Source organism: Rana temporaria, chromosome 3 (assembly GCF_905171775.1).
Source record: "Rana temporaria chromosome 3, aRanTem1.1, whole genome shotgun sequence".
Classification (NCBI taxonomy): Eukaryota; Metazoa; Chordata; class Amphibia; order Anura; family Ranidae; genus Rana; species Rana temporaria.
In genome coordinates, this window is record NC_053491.1 from 114,649,428 (window position 1) to 114,661,624 (window position 12,197).

The 12,197-nt window shown below is 41.7% G+C and overlaps 1 protein-coding gene across 2 annotated transcripts in view; it reads right to left on the minus strand.

The window, feature by feature from the left end:
- Positions 1-1,280: 1,280 nt before the first annotated feature.
- LOC120931652 (axoneme-associated protein mst101(2)-like) overlaps positions 1,281-12,197 on the minus strand; it is a 183,221-nt gene continuing 172,304 nt past the window's right edge. For both annotated transcript variants that reach the window (XR_005747883.1, XM_040343296.1), the window contains 2 exons: positions 10,478-10,574; positions 1,281-2,049 (listed from right to left, as the gene is read on the minus strand). The gene's annotated coding sequence lies outside the window, so the exon portion shown is untranslated. The remainder of the gene's footprint in view (positions 2,050-10,477; positions 10,575-12,197) is intronic.

Genomic DNA, 12,197 nt, shown 5'->3' on the forward strand with positions numbered 1-12,197 from the left:
AATCATCTGGGCGAAGTCCCACATGACACTGCGCCTCTGCATAGGAACGCCTACTCCCGCGGGAGTGAGCACCCGGAAGCCGGGTGGAAAATAGCAATAATACGATATGTACAGCAAAAAACAAACAGCATACTGTAAATGTTGGAAGTATGCAGAATGTAATGTTATATACATGTTTTTAGGGTGAACCTCCGCTTTAAACAGTTCACGTATGTATTTCAACTATGTGTAATGTTGGAGATCTGGTTAAAAAGCTGATCCTCTATGAGATCTTAATATATATATATATATAATATATATATATATATTGTACTGGAGGCATCTCTAACAAACGGCTGATGGACCCAAAAGATTTTTTTTTTTAAACTGAAGTTCCTCTTTTAGCAGCTGTAACCTATAGACATACAATGACGGTCTTCTAATCTGGCAGCTTTTGGGAGACCAGATGCCAATGTCATATCTATAAAGGTACTAGCAGACACTGCTGATATGCCAATTTTTGATCTTCAGCACATGTCCTCCGCCCGGCACCATAGGCTACCACCAACAGTGTCCAGAAGTGACTGTTCATGGTTAGGACTCTGCTAGAAAATGGCAACTCCTGATTGCTGTTACAGGATGCCTGCATATCCAACTACTGTCTGTCTACGGATACCCCAAAGAGAAACTTTACCTGGCGAAAAATGTTTTTTTTTAACCAGTTTACAATTGTCTCTGAAAATGTTTTTATCCACTTAGACTGTCTGCTACTGTGTAAAAGGAAGCGGAGCAGAATAGATGAGTGAAGGCAATACATGAGTTTTACAAGTGGAGGTCATCATTAAAGCGGTAGTAGAGCCCACTTTGTTATTTTTATTTACAGGTAAGCCCAGGTGAAATAAATATCTACTAAACATACACGGTTTAGGAGATATTCACCCTGCATGCAGCCGCTGACGTCACTGGCGCATTGCGCTCTGAAGGTCCGGCATACCGTGCCAAACCTTCAGAGCTTCTTGCCAGGAACTGAAATCTCCTGTTCCCATGCATGGGAGTGACGTCATCACGGCTCTGGCCACTCGCAGTGCCGAAACCTGCAAACTCTGAATAAAAGGCAGAAGGAACATGTCAGCCCTCTCATTGGTGACTGGACTCCACTGAAAGGACTTTGTTCGAAGGTAAGTATTACGCGATGCATACTAGCGGATTACGCCATTGTCTTACACGTTTTGTTATTTTTCTTTTCTGCAGCGGGTTACTATCGCTTTAAGGCCTCCGAACATAAAGATCAGTCTTCCAAGTCACTGAAGCTATTTTTATCTGTAGATTTCTGATAGTAAAAACTAGATGACATCTAATCCAATATGTGTGTTATGAATAAGTCAGGTATGCACTGGAGATCGGCGATCACATTAAAATACGCAAATATCAGCCCTTTCCTCAAGTCATTTACATGCCCGCCTTAGAAAAAAAAAACATGTGGCGTATATGAATTTCATAACCATTTTCATTTTGTTGATTCTGGTTGTTTTTTCACTTCCGTCATGCATTGGGGCAGACAGCCCTTCCCTATGAGGTCACAGTTACTCAGAACCCAAGGGAAACAGCCTGTTCCATTTACTTACTTGTTCCATTTGGTCAGTGTTTGCATAGTCTATTCTGAACAATGTATTCTGGATTAACCCCTCGAGCAGCGTAAAAAAAAAAAAGTAAATGATTGTACATTGGTTTATGCCAAAGACTAAACAAAATAATCGACTATTTACCAGATAATGCATAAGGTAATAGGATAAGATTCACAATATTAACGGCTGTACATCTTACCAAACAATGCATATACAATATTGTCTGTTTGCAATCTACTTTATAATGCACAATAGCTGCTTTGTGAAGCTCAGTGTACAGGTTCAGCATCTGCAGGTATGAATAAACGCCTGTGCATGCGTCATCCTGCCGCAGCCAATCAAGACAGCCAAAGATCTTAAATCTATAGGAAGACCGGGTGACGACGTCAGCGCTGATGAGGCAGCTCAGGGAGTATAATTCCGCTTTAAGTTCTTCAATAACAATCTAGAGAAAAGTAATTGTAAATAATTATCTTGTTAGAACAACAGCAATAAAATTTGTTTGCATTTGGTCTATAAGGATTCTTTAAAAAGAGATAAAAGCTTAAACAGCAATTTGGATACAGTAAAACCTTGGTTTGAGAGCGTTTTGCAAGATGAGCAAAATGTTTTAATAAATTTTGCCTTGATATGCAAGCGATGTCCTGATATAAGAGTAGAGTCATGTCACAACTGAGTATAAAAAAGAAGAGGAGCCTCTAAGTGTAGCAATATGGTTACATTTAATGAAGCTACAACATTTAGCAACTTATTGCTACACTTAGGCCGCGTACACACGGTCGTTCCAAACCGATGAGAATGGTCCAACGGGCCATTTCCATCGGTTCACCGCTGAAGTGGCCTGATGTGCGTACAACACACCATCGTTCCAAAAACCGATCGGGTCAGAACGCGGTGACGTCAAACACACGACGTGCTGAATAAAACGAAGTTCAATGCTTCCAAGCATGCGTCGACTTGATTCTGAGCATGCACGGGTTTTGAACCGATGCTTTCTGTACTAACCATCGGTTTGGACCGATCGGGCAGCGGTCCATCGGTTCGATTTTGAAGCATGTTTTAAAATTTTGGACCGAAGGAAAATAGACCGATGGGCCATACACACGGTCGGTTTGGACCGATGAAACTGAACCTCGGTCCATTCTCATCGGTTTTGTCCGACCGTGCGTACGCAGCCTTAGAGGTGCCTCTCTTCTCTTTTATACCCTGTAAAAAAATGCTTTGATATACAAGTGCTTTGGATTACAAGCATGTTTCTGGAACAAATTATGCTCGCAAACCAAGGTTTTACTGTACTTGATTCTCCTCTATTGCAAGTTTTTATTTTTACAGTCAGAGCAGCATGCTATAAATACAATGGCCACTTGAGGGTGCTGTATGAATGCCAAGCACTAGCAAAAGGGCATATGTTTATGTAAGATGTCCAATGCCGCGTACACCCGAAAGTTTTTCACAATGTGAAAAATTACATTTACAAGCTCTAAATTTTCGCGTAGTTTTTAACGTCGTAAAAAATTGTTGTGTGTGGGCTTTAACAACGTGAAAATAACGCCGCACATGATCAGAAGCAAGTTATGAGACGGGAGCGCTCGTTCTGGTAAAACTAGCGTTCGTAATGGAGATAGCACATTCATCACGCTGTAATAGACTGAAAAGCGTGAATCGTCTCTCACCAAACTTTTACCAACAAGAAATCAGCAAAAGCAGCCCCAAGGGTGGCGCCATCCGAATGGAACTTCCCCTTTATAGTGCCGTTGCACATGTTGTACGTCACCGCGCTTTGCTAGAGCATTTTTTTTTCACGATCGTGTGTAGGCAAGGCAGGCTTAACAATAATCGGGTTGAAAACAACATTGCTTGTTCTAGACCATTAAAAATGGTTGTGTGTACGCGGCATAACATTTGTATATGCTACAAGAAAAAGACGATTTGTGGGGAAAAAAAGAACATGCATTCAATTTGGGCACAGCGTCGCATGACAGTGCAATTGTCAGTTCAAATTATGCAGTGGCATATCGCATAAAATGGTCTGGTCATGAAGGCGGTACATTTTCCGGGGGTCAAGTGGTTAAACATATTAATAGCGTCGTCCAAAACGCCCTTAAAGGTGCAGTGGTATCAGAGCTCCACAAACAGGATCCTAATTGGAGCTGTAACTCCAGAAACCCTGTTCTTGCCTAGTAGATTGATCCCCTTCTGCACATGCGAGTGTGATGTGCCATATGACGATTATGAACTCCATCCACATGCGACTCATTGGGGATTGTGTGCTTCCACTGAGAATTTCCAGTAGCAAGTTTTGCTTTCTGAGGTCTTGACCATACAGTGCACTGGGATAACTCGTAAAGAAAGTGATGACACATGACTTTATGGATGCCAGCTGTGGGTCTTTGAACTAGTCGTAGCTTTTGACCATTGCAATAAGTTGCTAGTGATTGTGCCGAGCTAAAGCGGAAGGTTTAAATGACTTACACCTGTTTGTAGCTCAACACATCGACCACAAGAAATGTACTCATCCAGCCTCTATGAGCATGTGCATGGAGATGGCTCACCACACTATTATGGATTACAGACTACGCTGTTCTTACCATCATGCCATTAAAACATGTGATCTCCCCAGGGTCACACAGCAGCCACAAATAGTAACAGATTCCTTATCAACAAATACTAAACTATAATAACCCTCCAAAGTCATCAAGCGTTCATCATTCTGGAACAGATACTCATCATACCAACAAGATATAGTTATCACTTGATCAAAACAACCAGCACACACCTCAACAGTTCTGGAACATTACTAAAGGATCAAAGCTGTTTATGTCTAATAATGACTTGCAGCATAAAGCAACGATTATAGGAGAAGTGTGGGCAAAGCTCTTTTGGTTATACTTCTCCTGTAGGTCACAGGGGTGTCGTTTATTCTGCACTTCTGTGACCGTTTTCAGCCGACAGCAGGTTGAAGTGCAGACTCTGAAAAGATCCTGATCATATGGTCGGGATCCACACAGATGCTGGGGACAGCACCAGACTCAGCCTCTCAGCGATTAGCTGAGAGCCTAAGCCAGCCCCTCCCCTCTTTTTTGCTTTTAAAGTGGAGGTTCACCCGGAAATGACAATTTTTAAGATTAGATTCATGCTCATTTTGTCTAGAATCGGCTAGTTTTTTTTAAATCAAAGCCGTACTTACCGTTTTAGAGATACATCTTCTCCGCCGCTTCCGGGGATGGGCTGCGGGACTGGGCGTTCCTATTTTGATTGACAGTTTTCCGACGGGCTTCCGACGGTCGCATCTATCACGTCACGATTTTCCGAAAGTAGCCGAACGTCGGTGCGCAGGCGCTGTATAGCGCCGCACCGACGTTCGGCTTCTTTCGGCTACTCGTGACGCGATGGATGCGACCGTCGGGAAGCCTGTCGGAAGACTGTCAATCAAGAAGGAACGCCCAGTCCCGAAGACCATACCCGGAAGCGGCGGAGAAGAACGCTCTCTAAAACGGTAAGTACTGCTTCGTTTTTAAAAAAAAATGCCGATTCCCCTAGACAAAATGAGCATGAATCTAATCTTAAATTTTTTTTTTAGGGTGAACTCCCGCTTTAAGTGTTTTGACCCCGGATTTCACACTAAAAGGTCCTGTCGTGCTCTTTTTCTATTACAAGGGATGTTTACAACCAAACCCCATAGACAAATGGTGAAGTTATAGGCTAAGAGAGGTTTGATGAGGAACCACAGAGAATGTCAGGAGTGAAAAAGGTAGGGCAGGAAGTAATCAAGACACTCACAAAAAACAGAATCTGACCTTTAGACTTTTTAGCTGCCCTATGTCCTGCAATGGAGTAACTTAAATGGGTTGTAAAGGTACAATTTTTTTTCCCTAAATAGCTTCCTTTACCGTAGCGCAGTCCTCCTTTACTTACCTCATCCTTCCATTTTGCTTTTAAATGTCCTTATTTCTTCTGAGAAATCCTCACTTCCTGTTCTTCTGTCTGTAACTCCACACAGTAATGCAAGGCTTTCTCCCTGGTGTGGAGTGTCGTGCTCGCCCCCTCCCTTGGACTACAGGAGAGTCAGGATGCTCTCTACGTTGCAGATAGAGAAAGGCGCTGTGTGTTAGTGGGCATCCTGACTCTCCTGTAGTCCAAGGTAGGGGGCGAGCATGACACTCCACACCAGGGAGAAAACCTTGCATTACGGTGTGTAGTTAGAGACAGAAGAACAGGAATTGAGGATTTCTCAGAAGAAATAAGGACATTTAAAAGCAAAATCGAAGGATGAGGTGAGTGAAGGAGGACTGCACTTAGGTAAAGGAAGCTATTTAGGAAATAAAAATTGTACCTTTACAACCCCTTTAAAGTGTTATTAAACCCAGGACCCATCATTTACTATATCTGGTCCCCAACAGCACACATAACATGCAAAAGCAATTATTTTAGTAAATATAAACTGCTTAATACCTTTTCTTATCAGCAGTAAATAGCTGTATTATGACTTCTATCAGTGTCTAGTTAAAGCCCGTAGGCTTTCTTATGGGGCTGATTGACACCCTGGCCCTCTGTCTGGACAGTGCTGATTGACCCTTTGCTGATCACATGCACTCTCAAAAAAAAACTCTTTAGCAATTCACATTAAACAGAGCATGTGCAGAGTGCCCCCAAGGACTGTACAATCAGCAGATGGATTAGGGGCTGTGGAAGAAGAGGAGGATCCGAGAAGACAGGATCAAACAACCTTTTTACACAAGACGCAGGATTAACCCCTTAGGTTTCTCAACAAGCATGCTTTACTGCATATACAGACCGATTTTACTGTTGTGGGTTAAGCAACCCTTTAATGAAGAGAGAGGGCCTATAAAATATCCCACTCTGTTTATCTCCATATTTGGCTTACAGCTATATCAGTTTTAGACAGAAGAATTCTATAACTTGAAAACTTGGACCTGGCCTGCAATCTGTGCGACACCCTGCAGGTTAAGTGATGGCTGCAACTTTCTGAATGGATTCTCTTTCGGTCTCAATCTTAACCTGTTGTACATGTTAACAATAGTAAGCATCTAAAAACAGAACTTTTAAGGTATATGGAAGCTTCATTTTACAATAGGAGTGACACAGGAGGAGCAATGTGGAAGGGGCTGCAGTGATTTTTTTTACTTAACTGTTGAGTATGCTGATAGCGCTGTCCCAGGAAACTGGAGGTCTCCTGGGAGTGCAGGGAGAGACAGTATACTGGATAGAGGGGGCTGTATACTGGATGAGGGGAGCTGTGTACTAGATGGAGGGGGAGCTGTATACTGGATGGAGGGGGAGCTGTATACTGGATTGGGGGGGGGATGTATACTGGATGGAGGGGGAGCTGTATACTGGATGGAGGGGGAGCTGTATACTGGATGGAAGGGGAGCTGTGTACTGGATGAGGGGAGCTGTATACTGGATGGAGGGGGAGCTGTATACTGGATGGAGGGGGAGCTGTATACTGGATGGGGGGAGCTGTGTACTGGATGAGGGGAGCTGTGTACTGGATAGGGGGCTGGGGAATGTAAACGTGGCTGTGAATTTTTTTTCCCTTAAACTTCCCCCTTAAAATTGGGGTGCGCGTTATACGCCGATAAATACGGTAAATCTTGCAGTCATTTAAAAATATATACATAATCTTGGAATGGAGCGGTGGCTCTTGGCTCGACCACGCGGACCCCCCTTATGGTTCTAGTACTCTTTTTTCTCCATATTATGTTCTTATAGTTATCGTTATTAATTTCTTTTTTCGTTTTTCTCTGTTATTTGCTATTTTACTATTATGATTTTGAAGCTCCCTTTGTATTGTTAATAACTCTTTGCTTCACAGAGGACAATATATATGTCAGTTGTTACTAATAACTACATAAAACCTCAAAACTTAATAATCTTAATGTCATTAGTGACTAAATAGTATACCATACTTTGTCCACAAATATTTACTTTGTATATTTACATATTGGAATAAGAATATTTGAGCTTCTCTATTTTCGATGTATTTAATGTATTCCCTGTAATGTGCATTACACCTTTGTACTCAATAAAATATTTTTGACAAGGAAAAATATGTTAAGGACCTGATAAAGTGTAGGGTCACCCTACTGAATACTACAGTGAATTCATTGTGTACCAATTCTAGGAGGTGTACCTTTGTGGCATTTGGCAACTACCATGTCAAATTAGAGGGATTCTACTTTTGATCACTGCATTTGAATATGATCTTGTCTGTTTGGCACATGCTGTTTTTGAAACTGATCCAATTGACACAAAAACAAGTTCTGCAGTTTTATAACCAGTAAATTTAGAGCGACTCACCTTTAAACTAGGTTTAGCCTAATTTTACTATGTATAATAATAAACATCAGAAATATACAGGTTTTGTAATGGTCAAATTATTGAAGGGGTTTACTTTTAATTAAGATATTAACTATGTTATCATAGGGATATAATAATGCAGAAAATACTCCACTTCATTTTAAATATGCAAAAAATTATTTTAATAAAAATAAATGCATATGTAAGCATATGAGGTTTTGCCTGGGTTCCAGATTACGTATCTACTTTAACCATGGTGCCATTTTAGCAATTCATATAGCTTGTGTCATCTATGGGCCAGATTCTCAAAAGAGTTACGACGGTGTATCTCAGGAAACACCGATGTATCTCTGTTTTTGGCCCCGGGTATCTATGCGAGTGATTCCTAGAATCATTTTCGCATAGATACGGCCTAGATCCGACAGGTGTAATTCACTTACACCGTCGGATCTTAGATGTAATTCCACGCTGGCCGCTAGGTGGCGTTTACGTTCAGTTCTCATTTGACTATGCAAATGAGCCTGATACGCCGATTCCCGAACGTCGTTTCCGTAAGCGTAAGGTTACCCCTGCTATATGAGGGGTAACCTTACGCCAGTCCGCCGTATGCCATGTTAAGTATGGCGTCGGGTCAGCGTCGTCCTTTTCCGTCGGTTACGTCGTTTTACTAAGTCGTCCGCGAATACGACTTTACGTCAATGATGCTCACGTCGGCGTCATTGACGTTTTCCGTCGTGAGCTGGAGCATGCGCACTGGGCTATTTTTCCGCCCGGCGCATGCGCAGTTCGATCGGCGCGGGGGCGCGCTTAATTTGAATACAAGCCACCCCCTTTGAATTACTTGGCCATACGCCGGGCCATTTACACTACGCCGCCGCAAATTACGGAGCAAGTGCTTGAAGAATACGGCACTTGCTCCTGTAAGTAGTGGCGGTGTAGTGTAAATATCTTACGCGACGCCGCCGCAGGATGTACGGGAATCTGGCCCTATGTTTATCCTGGCTGGCCTGTTGACCCTGTCCTTGTTCAAACTTATCTTTATTATCCTTGACCCCTCTCTCTGCATTTGGTTTAGCACTCAGTCCAGTTGGCTCCTACCTTTTGTATTTAGTCTCCATGCCCCTCTTGTTTCTGTTGCTATAGCCCTTAGCAACATCTACTTTCTCTATACTCCCAATTCTCTCCACATACCTCATGTATGCACTGTATCAAATACTTTCTGTATTTTATTTGAGTCTATATCTTATCATGCCTCACCCTGTTTTTTTACTACCTTGGTATTCATCTCTAAGCTGGTTTCCCTTGTATTTTCTTCCTGACCTTCACTGCTCGTTGGTTTTCTTTTTCCCTGTACCCCAGTTGAAGATTACACTTTCTTCCTAGCTAACACACTTTCTCTGATAAAGGTGGGGGTTTGCTGAGCTATATGTGCTGGGGCGAAAAGTACAGTTAAAGCACATAAAGCTTCCAAAAACTGTCAAAAGTATAACAAGGCCACAAACCTCTTCTAATGCGTACACACGACCGGTTTTCCCGACGAGAAAACTGCCATTTTTTAGATTGGTCGGGAAAACCGGTCGTGTGCATGCTCCATAGCAGTTTTCCCGACGAGAAAACTGCCCGCCAAAAAATCAGAAACTGCTCTTTTTTTTCCCGTCGTGTTTCCCGTCAGTCTTTTTCTCGTCGCGAAAACCGCTCGTGTGTATGATTTTCCGAGGGGGAAAAAAAGCGCAAGCTCAGAATCAAGTATAAGACGGGAGCGCTCGTTCTGGTAAAACTAGCGTTCGTAATGGAGATAGCACATTTGTTACGCTGTAACGGACTGAAAAGCGCGAAGACTGAAAAGCGCAAATCGGCACTCACCAAACCTTTACTAACACGAGGATCAGCAAAAGCAGCCCAAAGGGTGGCGCCATTTGAATGGAACGTCCCCATTATAGTACCGTCGTACGTGTTGGACGTCACCACGCTTTGGTCAAGCGTTTTTTTGACTGAACGTGTGTACGCAAGGCAGGCTTGAGAGGAATCACGTTGGGAAAAACGTTGGGTTTTGGCATGTCAGGAAAACCAGTCGTGTGTACAGGGCATTAGACTTTAAGACTTGTGGTTGGTTTCCCTTCATGGTCATGTCTTGTTTACTTGGATTGATCTCTGAATATGGAAAAGTCTTCTTATATGGAATCCAGTGTTCATTTGTTTATAAAGGAATATCCTGATTGGATGCTGGCTCTTCTAAAAGACAAATAGCTGTCCATCTTGTATGTAACCCCAAAACAGCCTTCACTTTTATTAATACGTATTAAAAATATACATTACAAAAGGTCACTTTGGTACTGCATGACTGAACAAAGTTTGGAATAAAATTGTCTTGCAGCACTAGACATTAGAGGTTGTGAATGTGTTAAATCCATCAGGTACATCATTTTGGAATGTGAAGAATGTTAATGGATCATATTTATATCTAACTGTCCTATTAGTGACACACCTCAGAATACAACCTACACAATTTAATACCACCAATGCTTCCTGCAGTTAATGAAAGCACCAAATACCTGGGTGCTGGCGGCTTCCATCCTGTCATCGCCTGCCTGGACAGGCTAGGAAAAAGCGGGTGGAAATCAAGATGCTGCTTGCATCAGAAGACTCACTCTGAAAGAGAAAGCATTTTGGGAGTGGTGAGGTTATAGTCCGCACCCAAAAGGAAGAGAATGGCAATGGACCAAAATCTGCCTTCATACACCATGACAATGTTATGTTAAAACAAAATAGTAATCTGCGCACACATCAATCCAACATCATTATTTACCTGCTTAACATAACATCAGCACTGGTAAAGCACCACATTTCCTGACATTTATGTAGCATTATGTAACATTTTGTGAAGTATTTAACAAGTATAACAGACATTTAGGATTATCTAATAATGCAACGGAAAGAGCGGTGATAATATACAGTGTACACCTCAGAAACCAATCAGATCTTACACAACTATAGTCAAACTAATTAAACCAATTTTTTTTATCCTTGGTGGAAACACAATACTGGTATTTGCAAATTTCATTGTACTTTCTCATAAATTTACTTGCATAACGTCAAAGGTCGAAAACTGCAAACAGGACTTCTTATGGCTTTCTTTCAACAATGGCTTTTTTCTTGACACTCTTCCATAAAGGCCAGATTTGTGGAGTGCACGACTAATAATTGTCCTGTGGACAGATTTTCCCACCTGAGCTGTGGATCTCTGCAGCTTCTCCAGAGTTACCATGGGCCTCTTGGCTGCTTCTCTGTTAACGCTCTCCTTGCCCGGTCTGTCAGTTTAGGTGGACAGCCATGTCTTGGTAGGTTTGCAGTTGTGCCATACTCTTTCCATTTTCGGATAATGGATTAAACAGTGCTCTGTGAGATGTTCAAAGCTTGGGATTATTTTTTTAAACCTAACCTGCTTTAAACTTCTCCACAACTTTATCCCTGACCTGTCTGGTGTGTTTCTTGGCCTTCATGATGCTGTTGATTCACTAAGGTTCCTTAATAAACCTCTGAGGGCCTCACAGAACAGCTGTATTTATACTGAGATTAAATTACACACAAGTGGACTCTATTTACTAATTAGTTGACTTCTGAAGGCAATTGATTCCACTAGATTTTAGTTAGGGGTATCAGAGTAAAGGGGGCTGAATACAAATGCATGCCACACTTTTCAGATACTAATTTGTTAACCATTTTGAAAACCATTTATCATTTTCCATCCACTTCACAATTATGTGCCACTCTGTGCTGGTCTATCACATAAAATCCCAATAAAATACATTTACGTTTTTAGTTGTAATATGACAATGTGGAAAATGTCAAGGGGCATGAATATATATATGTATATATATATATATATATATATATATACACACACATACATATATATATATATATATACAGGGAGTGCAGAATTATTAGGCAAATGAGTATTTTGACCACATCATCCTCTTTATGCATGTTGTCTTACTCCAAGCTGTATAGGCTCGAAAGCCTACTATTAATTAAGCATATTAGGTGATGTGCATCTCTGTAATGAGAAGGGGTGTGGTCTAATGACATCAACACCCTATATCAGGTGTGCATAATTATTAGTCAACTTCCTTTCCTTTGGCAAAATGGGTCAAAAGAAGGACTTGACAGGCTCAGAAAAGTCAAAAATAGTGAGATATCTTGCAGAGGGATGCAGCACTCTTAAAATTGCAAAGCTTCTGAAGCGTGATCATCGAACAATCAAGCGTTTCA